General features: G+C 36.7%; 1 protein-coding gene across 1 annotated transcript in view; it reads right to left on the reverse strand.

The window, feature by feature from the left end:
- The window catches only part of DGKB (diacylglycerol kinase, beta 90kDa), a 1,124,393-nt gene extending 1,114,591 nt beyond the window's left edge, over positions 1 to 9,802 (reverse strand). The window contains exon 1 of the mRNA XM_006880258.1: positions 9,491 to 9,802. The gene's annotated coding sequence lies outside the window, so the exon portion shown is untranslated. The remainder of the gene's footprint in view (positions 1 to 9,490) is intronic.
- Positions 9,803 to 12,956: the final 3,154 nt, after the last annotated feature.

Below are 12,956 nucleotides of genomic sequence, written 5' to 3' on the forward strand. Positions count from 1 at the left end.
CGGCAAAGGAGAGGAAGACCTTTGATGAGATGGATTGATTCTGTCACTGGAGCGGTGGGAATAAGTGCGTTTGAGATGACTAAGTTGGCACAGGACAGAACAGCATTTAGAGCTCTTGCACATAAGGTCGCTATGAGTCGCATGCGACTCGATGGCACATAACAACAACAACAAGAAAAAAATGAAGATTTTTTTTAACATTTCAATTTTACATAAGACTTATACTTAACTATATACTTATACTGTAATGTTTATCTGAGACAGCATTTCAAATAAATTGAAAATAATTTTTAATAAGCTAATATTTTACATGTATATATATTTGGTTCCAAGTCTCAGTGTACATAATTACAGTATATGACTCAACAAAAAAGGCTTCTGATTAATTGTCTTTTCCACTCTTGTTTTACATCAAGAAAGGTAAAGAAAATAATTTATTTATGCAAGATTATACAAATAGCAGGGATTTACACACAAGTAGTTTGAATGAGATTAAATTCTTAAAACATATTCCCCAAGAATAGCAGGAATATATTAAAATCAGATTATTTGAATATTGATAACTATACAAGGAGATTTGCTTCTCTATGCCCTCAGCCATAACTCATCTCTTCATGAAAAATAAAAATATGACATATGATATAACCTGAGATTATATATCTTAAAAAATAGGTTGAGCTGCTATACTGGGGTAATTTCATCCTGAGATTATTCTATTGATGAAGCCCCAAGGAATTTTTAAACAATTATCACATTTCTCATTTCACCTGCCTCCTTATAATTGCTTATTATATAACTTATTAATGTGTTTTAGAAAGGGAATAAAACAATAATTTCACCTAATATGCTAACAGTTCATACCCACCTAGAATGCTATGGAAGAAATCCCTAGTTTCCTTAGACAAAATGACATTCACGAAAATCCTACAGAGTGCAATTCTATTCTCATGCACATGAGTCACTATCATTGGAAAATGGGTTTTGTTAATATTCTAAATCAAAACATAATACCACAAGAAGTAACAGGTAAATTACTTTGACAATGGTGTGGGATTGGTCAAGATTTCATATTGTTGTCCAAAGGTTCACCACGAGGCAGAGCTAACCCATTAACACCTAACAAAAACAGCATTCAAAGCATGGAATCTGTTTATTAAAACATATCCTCTGGGGGAAAAGCAAACAAACAAACAAACCCAAAACCCACCATATTCTTTGCTTTATCCCATGCAACTTACACTTAAAATATCATTGTCTGAAGAAGTGTTAAAAATTATTACAGAGTCAAGGTTACCTGTCTCACCAGGAGGTTGAATTAGTGTCTTGGATTCAGTCTATTAAATTAAATGTGTAAATCAGTATAAAATTTTTTAGAAAAGGTTGAATGGGCTCCAATATTATATAAGACAATATGTTATACACTAAACTCCAAAGAAAAATAAGATTTGACTATCTTCAATGTTGTTGTTGTGTACCAACAAGCCAGAAGAGACCCATGACTAACTTTCCAGCAGGTTTTACGAGGCAGTTAATTGCCCGGGAGGAGACTGCCCATCTTTCTCCCACGAAGCAGCTGGTGGATTTGAACCACATGCCTTTGGGATTAAAGTGCAGCTTCTTACCACTAGGCCACTAGAGCTACTCCATATAGAAAACATATTTTCCACTCTCCATGACATATTCAATGAGAAGGACAGGCATAGATTTTAGTGGGACCACAGAGGATAGTGGTTAACTTTAAAACTTCACTGAAATGCATAATGCTAGACTGAAATCTTGATGACTAAGATAAACAAAGCAGGTGAAAAACATAATAGTGGAGTAAGGAAAGAGGAATTTAGGTGTTAGAAAAATACATGACAGAAAACCAGATGTTAGAGGAGACAAAAGAAATGTGAAAATATATGAACTCTTTAAGGTTGGTACAGGATAGAACAAATTTTCAATCCGCTGTTCCTATTTGGTTGCTATGTGTGGTGATCTATATTCTTGCTTATTTACCATTATTCTTATTAGTACAGCATTTGTCTGTCAGTTTTCTGTACTAATGTAACTTTTGGGTTGTTGTAATGCTGAAAACTCTGTCACAAGAGTGTCAAATAGCAAAGGGTCATCCATAGTGGACATATTTTAGTTGAGCTCCCACGTTAAGACAGACTATGAAGCAGAATTGGCAATTTATCTCTTAAATAGCAGGCCTTGGAAAACCCTACAAACATTATATAATTAAGGTATTAGAAGTAGAACCCCCAGATTGGAAGTCAAACAAAATGAGGAGAAAACATCCCTTACCAGTTGGAACATAAAATGCACAAAGTGTGAATTTTGGAAAACTAAAAGTTGTGAAATATGAAATGGAATGCATGAACATCAACAGTCTAGACATTATTAGTGTGATGAGATGGACCTACTGTGGCCATTTTGAACCAGATAATCACATAGAATACTATTCCAGGAATGAAAAACAGAAGAAGAATGGAGTTGCATTCATAGTTACAAAGACAATTTCAAGTTCTATCCTGAAGTATAGTGTTGTGAGTGATGGGATATTATCCATACGCATATAAGGAAGACTTGTTACTACAGTTATTATTCACATATATGAACCAACAGCTAAATTCAAAGAGGAGAAAATTGAAGATTTTTACCAAATTTTGCACTCTGAAATTGGACAAACATGCATTAATTAGGATGCATTAATGATAACTGGATTGTTCTGTTGAAAATCAAAAGACGAATTCCACTGGGAAAGTCTCCTGTAAGGGACATCTCTGTAGTACTGAAGAGAAACCATGTCAATATAGAGACTAAGGTGAACCTGATCCAGGCCATGGTCTCCACAATTACGTGCTATGCATCAGAAAGCTGGACAGTGACTAGGGTTGACAGAAAGAGAGTTGATGTCTTAGAGTTGTGGTGCTGGAGAAGAGTGTTGAATATACCATGGGCTGCTAGGAGAATAAACAGGCTTGTCCTAGAGAGGGTGAAACCAGGCTTTTCTTTGGATTCTAAAACTTTGTCTGACACACTTTGGGCATGTTGCAAGGAGGGACCAGTCTTTGGAGAGGGACTTGGAAAGGTGGAGGGACAGTGAAAGAGTGGAAGGCCCACAATGAGATGAAATGACTTAGTGACTGGGATAATGGGGTAAGGTGTATTAGAGACAATGAGGTTAGCTCAGGATAGAGCAGGGTTCAGACCTGTTGTACATAGGGTCATTATGAGTTTAAGGTGACTTTAAAACACATAACAACAATAATGATAGCAGGTGAGTAAAATACAAAATTTGGAAACAATAAAGAAAAAATGGTACTTGGAAAGTACAGACTTGGTTACGGAAATAGAATGGTCAAATATTGTATATTTTATGTGTTACCCATTACAAATACCTTTTCTGAAAAACCCAAATGGTGACTTTACACTGGAATCAGATTGACTGCATCAATGGAGAAATCTTTGAAAAAACTGAGTGTCAGTGGTCAAAACCAGGCCAGGTATTGACTGTGGAGCAGACCATCAATTACTTATATGCAAGTTCAAATTGAAACTAAAGAAAATTTAAAAACTTCATGAGACTCAAAATATGATGTTAAGTGTATTCCACCAAATTTTAAAAATCATTTTAAATATAGGTTTGATGCATTAAAAAAACAATGATCAAAGACCAGAAGAGTTGTGAGATGACATCAAGGACATTATCCATTAAAGTACAAAAGGTAACTACAAAGAGAAAAAGGAAAAAACAAAATGGATACCAGAAGAGAACATGAAAAGTATACTAGAGCACTGAGAACCCAAAACAAAGAGATGCTGAAGTAAAATTGCTGAATAGAAGATTTCAAAAAGAAGCTCAAGAAGACAAAGCAAAGTGTTATAAAAGAATGTGTTGGAAGTTAAAATTGGAGGGGGATGAGGGGAGGGGTTTGTGCGGGGAGAAGGGTGCAACAATGAATGAATGGAATCCCAAAATCTCTGTAGATGTTCATTGAAATGAAAAATAAACAACCTAAAAAAAATAAAATAAAAAAAAATTGGAGAATCAAAAAGGGAAGAACTCACTCAACATTTCTTGAGTGCTTGAAAAATGCATTAAAAAATGCAAAGACTTGAAATATAAAACACTCCTAAAGATTCTTTTTAATGCCTAGAACAGCACATAGATAACCACCAGAGTTCAAGCAGGTTTTAGAAAAGTTCCTGGCACCAGGGACATCATTACTGACGTCAGAGATATGCTGGTGGAAAGTAAAAAAATCAGTACAATGTCTATCTCTACTATATTGACCATGAAAAGACATTTGACAATGTAGATCATAATAAATTATTGCTAACATTGAGAAAAATGGGAATACCACAATACTTAATTGTGCTCATGTTAAATCTGTACCTGAACCAAGAGACTAAAACTAAGAAAGGTGTTCGTCAAGGCTGTGTCCTTTCTCTGATCTATTCAATCTGTATGCTGATCAAATTGTTTGAGAAGCTAGGCTCTATTAAAAAAAATAGCAGCAGGTTTAAAGGAAGGCTTCCATTATGCAGATGGAAAAGCCATGCATGCTGAAAGAAAGGAGAACTTGCTGCAGGAGATCAAAGAATATAGGCTTTAATATGAATTGCATCTCGGCGTCAGAAAACAAAAATCTTCTGCCCTGACAACAATATGTTGTTGTTGTTTAATGCCGTCGAGTCGTAGATGACTCATAGCGACCCTATGAATGAACAGCAAAGTTTGAAACTGCCAACAGCTTTATCTTCCCTGGGTCCATAATCAGCACCCTTGGCACTAGCAGTCGGGAGATTAGGAGACATATTGTACTGGGGAAACTCTGCAGTCAAAGACCTCTTCAAATCATTGAGGAGCTATGATGTCAGTTTGTGGACTAAGGTGCACCTACTTCAGGCCATGGACTTTTCAATCACTTGTTACGCATCTGAGAGTTGGACAATCAATAAGGATAACGTAAGAATTGATGTCTTTGATCAGTGCTGTTGGTGAAGAGTCCTGACTGTCATATGAACTGCCAAAGGAACAGACATGTTTTGGAGGAGATACAGCCTGAGTGCTCTTTGGAGCAAAGGTGATAAAGCTTTGCCTCACATACTTTAGGAATGTTAATAGGAGAGAATATTCTTTGGAGAGGGACATCATGTTTGGAAAGGTTGAGGGACGGTGAAAAAGAGGAAGACCCTCAGTGATTGACACACTGACCTCAGCAATGGACTCAAGTATGTCAGAGATTGTGAGGATGGCACAGGATAGGACAGGGTTTAATTAGGACAGGTTGTTCATAGGGCTGCTTTGAGTCATACTCGACAGCACTTAAAAACAACAACATAAATAGTAATCAACTTCACTGCACTCAAGAGTACTAGCATATAGTAAAAGTACGCAATAAAAGATTCTGTCAATATTTTAAGCTGCAAAATTTAAACGGCCTATTAGCAGGAGATGCAAATTAGTATTTTAGCATCAGATTTAATAGTCAACCTCACAGTCTAACACTATCTCTTACCCCAAGCCTCCAGGGTCAAAATAGGCCAATAATATGAGTGCATTTGCAAAACTTCATTAAAACTATTAGTAAATAGATCACTACCATCAAGTTTGTTTATCCAGTGGATTCATTTAAACCTCTTATTTGTAAGTAACAGCTTTTGCGCTCCTTAAGAGTTGTAGAGCTTGACATATTTCCAATAAAAAATAACTCAGTTAAGGACATTGTGTTTCAAATTTACAATGCTATACAGATTTCTTGTTAAAAGGCAAATTCTTCATTTCAAATTGTTGACTCAGATAATACTTTAAAAAATTCAGCTGTTTAAATATAGCATGCTGAGAAAGACCAATCCAAAAATATTTTTGGCTCTATGCCCAAAACATTTTCATTTTATTCTGTGTTTGTCTTCTGTGATTAGAAGAAAAATGATAATATTCATGCTACCCTCCAGGACATTTCAAATTGTACCTTGATTAACTATTTTGTTTTCATTCCCACTAGTTAAAGATGGTCTTTAACTTGCTGGCAAATTTTCAGAGAAAAAACATGCAAAAACTATTATTTCCATGATATTTCCATGTACTTACTGCCTTACCTCTTCACTCAGCATCTGACCTTTCTGCCCCATTTCTCTGTGAACCATTTTTTTCTCTTTATTAAAAAAAAAAAACAGTAAAGAACATTATGTGGTAGCATGTCTAATTGGATTTTTTTTATAACCAGACTTTACTACTGCTAAACAGTTGTGAGTGTTTTATTTGTTACATTTTTAAAAAAAAATCTTTTCCCAACACATGTCCCGCAGTTTGGTTTGTTTTTTAAGTCTCCCAGGGCACAGAATCTGGGCAAGTTCTTATAGCCTTCTACCATGTGATTCCTTGTTTTCCTTTTTTCTCTCTGGTTTCTGGAGCTTGTAATTCCTTTCTCCTCTGTTTTAATTCCATCAACTTACTTCTTAGCTAGGGTGCTTCTAGGTCCATTCTCACTCTGCTGGAACCAGAAGGGAAGCTTGATTTGGCTTGTTGTGAAGATGCCAAGGATAGCTCTGGTGTCACTTGAGGTTTCTCAGGTGGATATAATCTCGAGTATCACCAGAACAGGGAGTTCTCTCTTGACAGGTCTGGCTTCTCAAGCACTCCATTCACAAAATAGTAACTTCTCTCACCTGATCCACAATAGGGTATAGTTTTCCTATTACAAAGTGGTCTTAACAGTTAGTATTAGTCACACCTGAGAGTTAACCTGAATCATTTACTAAAGATGCTGCTTTAGGGAATTTGTGTATTTCTTCTAGGACCAAGTCTCATAAGTAGGAGATAAAAAACCATCTCCTTTCAAAGGAATTTATCCAATGTCTGCTATTACTACCGATGGAATAACTGGTAACTAACTACACTTCCATTATGAGACAAGCAAAGCATGCAGGCTGACTATCCTGGAAGCCACCAGTGAATTGAAGATGATTTGTCATCAATACTTAGGAGTGACAAAGCACGTGGGACATGTGCCTGAGATCTGATTGTGTTGGCGTTTTATGAGATAAAATGTCACAGATCTTCACATTTTCCCATAGGATCTTCACATTTTTACCTGTGGCTGGTTCTGGACAGATGATGCTAGGCTAGAGTTATTTAAAAAACAAAACAAAACAAAAAACCTAAAACATTATCATCTAAATAAAAATACTCTTCTGGCCCTGAGGCCAGACAAGAGGAGTAGCATCCAGGAAAGGCAAGTCTTAACAATGTCATTACAAGCCTATATATCACGTCACAGTCATTATTAGTGGGGCAGAATTAGATTGAGGAACAATCAGCCATCTTTTTGTCTGGTTTATCTGGCTACAGTCCTTCCTTCTTTAAATATTGTCCAATGAAGAGCTTGAGTCATAGGATACTTGCTTAGCTCAGACATTGCACTAGAATATTTTACCAACAGATTTAACCTTAAAACAATTGTCTTATTTCCAAAGTGGTCTTGACAAATAGTTTTCAAGGGCATGACTTAAGGGTTTTGAACCAATTTAACTCTCTGTCTTTAAAGAAATTTTAACACCTCTGCTTCAACAATCATGAGCCTGATTTTCCTTAATTAAAGCATTTGACTGCTAATCTAAAGGTCCACAATTAAACCCAGCCAGCCTCTCCCAGAAGGGTTTCTAGCCTGGAAAACTCCCACCGAACCACTCTACTCTGTTGCAAGGAGTTTCTGGGAGTTGGAATCAACTTGATGGCAGTGGATTTAGTTTTATTTTTAGCTAAATACCCAAAGTTCAGGCGATGGTCTATTTTAGAGTATCAGGAGACTGTATACAAACTCTGTAACCACACATTTATAGATGTTTGACTTCTTTCTTGATTGTAGTCTGAAAACATGAACCACTTTTATACATGCATCATTATAACAATTCAGCCCCTGGACTCAATTTCCCACTGTGATTCACAAAATCGCATGAGGTTTCACATAGAGGATTCAGATGTATGCAGGATGCATTACCTAGATCAACTTTGGAGCTCTGATAAGGACAAAACTATTAAGTTGGCCTGTATGTCTGGAGATCCCTAAAATGAGCGGCAAATTAATCCAAGTTACATTCTGGATATGTTGATGGAAAAATAAACTGTTAATGGATCAGAAAAAGAATAATACATTTCAAACCTGAAATAATAGAAAAGTGGTCTTTAGTTTGCATTAATTTAGTGATGGAAAACTTCAGAATTACCATCCGTTTTGGGCACTGATTTCCTTAATGTTATCCTCCAGCAACCATGGCAGTTTATGGAAGTGCCCAGCTTACATTCCTGAGTTCTACTTTTGGTAGTCTCTGATTTTTTCATCAATCTTGCTTTGCAGAAAATATAGTAACACAGTACTTTCTCCAGTGATCCTTGTAAATAAACCTAACATTTTTTATGTAACATCTATTCTCTCTCTGCTTAGAGATACCTTTTCTGTCCTTTTATTTAAAAGATATATATATATATATTCAATATGGGGGATCTGATTAAATACTCTATTTTCAGATTCATTTTTCCTGGTTCTCATCCTAAAAAAAACCCTTCCTATTATTCCTGCTTCTCCTTCACTTAGGCATTTGCTTTACAATGGGCTAGGCTGGCTCTTTTAACATCCTATTGAAAGAGTTCCTTATCTGCAATTTGAGAAACTGGCAGCAGTAGTTTTTTAAAAGTTTTTAAGCCTTTATTCTTCTCCTTTTAACACAAAGCTGTGTAGTTTTTAAGTATAAAGTTATTTGCTTAAAAATTTTTACAAAGGTCCACTACTTTGAAATCACAAGGGAAATACTATTGAGCAAGTGTAAAAGATAGATGACTGCTAGAGTGGGATATTGGGGGAACCCTCCGTGTCTCCCTCACTGAAGACTATTTGAATGTTTATCATATCATCAGTGTTGCTTAGGCTGTTGCCTAGCACTTATCTAAGGAGCTACTTCACATTGTATTCTAATTTAATATGGTACATCTAAGGAGTGTTGTGTTGTTTTCACTTGGTGGCATGTTTTGTTTTGCAGAGGAGGAATAAATCTGGAACGAAAAGTGGAACAATTAGCAGGGAGCATTTGAAAGTCTCAACCGAATCTTCATGAATTTTCTTTTTAAAAAACAAAAAACCCAACCCAACAATTAGATAATAAACTGCCACTTCACCAGTAACTTTCAGGAGACCCCCTCTTGCAATGAAATCTAGAACACATTTGCCAATGTTTCAGAAAATCACAACGGGCAGGGCGCTTTCGGCGTTCCTAACTCACAAGCTGTAGATAGCAAATACCTGCGTGTAAGCGGCTAGGGCATAATTAGGACAGGAGTGAGGGAAGCAACCCCATCTCATATTTCATGGAGAATTTCAAAGATTCGCTCCTGAAAGCTAGGCTTCTCTAACTTTCCTCGTCATTTCTGCTCGGCTGCCCTGCCCCCACACCACATACCCAGAAGCCACACAAATTGCCATCCGTGTCGAGTTTAACTTACTGCAGTGTGGTGCAGGCGAAGGCTGGGCGCATCTCTGAAGCCAGAGCAACTGCTTTTCCGGAGAGGAACCGGGACCAGCCAGCTCAGGATCCCTTCCAATTCACACGCTCCCCGCTCAGTCAAAGGCTGGCTGGCTGCTCGGCTTCCCCAGAGGAGTGGAGCTTCAAGAACTCTGTTCACAGCATCTCCTCCTCCCCACTTCCACCCCCTTCCAGAACACTCGGCCCATTCTAAATAGTCTCTGAAAGATGGAAATCTACTTCCAGTCAGCAACACAGGCTGCCGCGGGTTCAACAGTCCCTCATCATTTGCAACTCAAAAACCTCAGAGGCTGCTTAAAGACCCAGGTTTCCGGACTTGAAAGTCATCCTTCGCACCCCTGGATCCCCCACCTCTTAACTCCTCCCACTTCACCGCCCCTCACCCCTCCAACGCGGCCACCTCCAGTTTCTCACTCAAGCTAGGTATCACAAATGATTGTTATTCTCCATACCAATAAGCCTCAGAAGGAAACGGGATTTGTCAGAGATTAAATACCTGTTGTCCATGGCATCAGTCATCTGTCATCTCTCTCAGTCCTTGATTTCTATGAAGATGCGTTGATATTGGAAGTGTGTGTGTGTGTGTGTGTGTGTGTGGTGAGGGGGAGGCAAATCAGCAAGGCTGCAAGCAACAGCCCTGCCTATCTCTGGCTGCAGCTACTACAGCTGCTATTGCTACTATTGCTGTTGGAGCTCAGGGGAAAAAATGAGACAGCGAGACAGTGCTTTACAGCTATTTAACTGCTAGTCCAGTTATAAGACAGAGAAGTGAATGTTGAGGTATGGGGCGTCTGTCCTTGAGATAACAACTTTGAATCAGTGCGAAAGCAACCATTCAAGAATATTCCTCCTCTAACAGGATATGTGCCACTTAACTTCCTTCTCCCTTCTACTAACTTTAGTCCTTGATGGGTCATTGTTCCTTCACCATCTGCCTAACCCACTGTTAGCAATTGTAGCAACTGCGAGGTCCTCTACCGGTATCCTGGGAGTCAGGTGACTGGAAGATGGACAAGGGTAATGGAGGACGAAAAGGGGGAAAGCAGGTGAATATTAAAAGTGAAACTGTACACATGTCTCATCGGTGTTGTGGATATGATCCAGGGTACTGCTGAAAATTATCTTTTTGAGGCATGTGTCAAAAATAATTCACGGGGGCAGTAAAAATGGAACTCGGTCAATAATGCCCATTTCATACAAAGTGTGCAGACCTAGGTAATTATTAAAGTGTGTTCATCAGCTGAGATGCAGAGTATCTTGATAAACACGTCCCTTGGCGACTCTCAGCTTTCTCAAGTAGTAACCACTGTGAATTCAATGCACTCTGGTGAAATCCACTAACCTCTAATGTACATGACTCTTCCATTCTCTCTACTTCCTAATTCTCTAATTTAGTTTTCTCTATTATATGCTCCCTCAAGGAAGTTTTTGCCAGAACAGAGAACTTAAGGAGGTTCTCAAAATCCCAAAAGACTGAAATGATACTTCATTTTACAGATCACTGGGGGGGGGGGAGAATAATTTTATAGAGCAATAGTTTGTCTTCAAATTCCTATTCTGAGAGAGATTGGATAATAATGAACCCCTTCTAAAACACACTCTTGCACACCATTTCTTTGAATTGTGCTATTGATCTCCTTTCAGCTGTCTGAGTTAAAATAAAATTTAATTCCTTTTTTATTTTCAATATGCATCTTTTAAAAAAATTGCCATGTTGCAAGCACTTTTCATATTTGCCATATATTTTCTCAGTTTTTACAGTCTTTAAAGAAGGTTTAAATCGAGCAGATGAGAAAGCAAAAAGAAGACAGCCCTAGAAATTTTAAAAAGGAACAAAAAAGAGGAATGGAAACCTAAAGGATTAAAAATTTTGTCTTCTCCTGATCTATTTATATTGGAAAATCACTCATGTGACCTAAGTAAGTTAAAGCTTGTCAATGTAAGTTTTCAATTACCCAAGAAATACCAATTTACCAAAACCAATCTATGACTATAACAGAAACTATTACAATCTGATAGTGTTTTTTTAGCAATACAGTATCCTAAATGAAAAGAATATCCAGAGATTTTTTTTAAAACATCAAAATCTTTTTATAATTCATAATATGTAATAATAATATATTTTTACTTTATAATTATTGTCATTTCCATTTGATTATATTAAATACTGTCATAGAAAATGTCAGAGATAATGGATGGTCTATGATAGGTTTTTTTACCTTCCTTGTAGGAAACTCAGGTTTTATTGCCTGTCAATGTACCTCAAATGCACCTACCACCTATAATATGATCCTATGATATAATGTGATGATAAATAAATTTCAGGAGCTTTCAGATTAAGATTCACTAGATTAAAATTGTTGTTCCATTGGAGTAAAATACAGCTGAAGGTTGTTTAAAAAAATGGCTACACATCCAGGAACCACTAGAAATTTAAGCTGGCTTCAGAAGAGGCCATGGTACAAGGGATTTCATTGATCATGTCAGACAGATCTTGCCTGAAAACAGAGAATACCAGAAAGATGTTAAGTTGTGTTTTACTCATTATGCAAATATATATATATATATATATATATATATATATATATATATATATACACTATATGAATAAAAACAAATTTTAGCTAAGATTGAGAAGAATGGATATTCTAGAACAGTTAATTTTGCTCATACAATGTGCCTATACAAAGACCACATAGCAATTCTCCAAAAGAGAATGAGGGAACATAATATGGTTTAAAATGAGAAATGTGCACCAGATTTGGATCCTTTCTCCATGCCTAAACAATCTCTATGTTGAGTAAATCATTCAAGAAGCAAGACTGTGTGGAGAAAAATGTATTACTTTTAACAACTTTTTTTATTTTTTATTTTTATATTATTTATAAATAAATAATTTATTATTTTTAACAACAATATGAGTTATGCAGATGACACAAACTTGCTTGCAGGAAGTGAAAAAAACAGCTTGAACTACTTACTGAAGAAAATAAATGACTACATCCCTCAATATGAATTATATCTCAATATCAGGAAAACAAAAATCCTCAATTTATGACGTTGTTGTTCTTTTTGTTGTTAAATGCCATTGAGTTGTAGATAACTCACAACAACCCTATGAACGAAAGACCTGAAGACTTGTATAAATTTCATCGTTTCTCTAAGTTCATAGCATTTCTGGAGGCAAGCTATTTCGGAAGTGGATGCCACTCCTGCTTCCAAGCCTGTTTTAATCTGGGAGCTCCACCAAACACTGTTCACCGTGGGTAACCATTATCATACTTGATGCATCAATGTCACAGTGTTCAGCATCTCAGAAACCATGAATTACCTCTGTACAGCAAATTGACAGATTAGTGCTATATTACTTAGAAGAATGTTTGACCAAAAACAAAACCAGGCCTGAGGGACAGATTAAAATCACT

The sequence above is a fragment of the Elephantulus edwardii genome, unplaced genomic scaffold (genome assembly GCF_000299155.1).
Source record: "Elephantulus edwardii isolate Elephantulus edwardi_28Jun2011 unplaced genomic scaffold, EleEdw1.0 scaffold00007, whole genome shotgun sequence".
Classification (NCBI taxonomy): domain Eukaryota; kingdom Metazoa; phylum Chordata; class Mammalia; order Macroscelidea; family Macroscelididae; genus Elephantulus; species Elephantulus edwardii.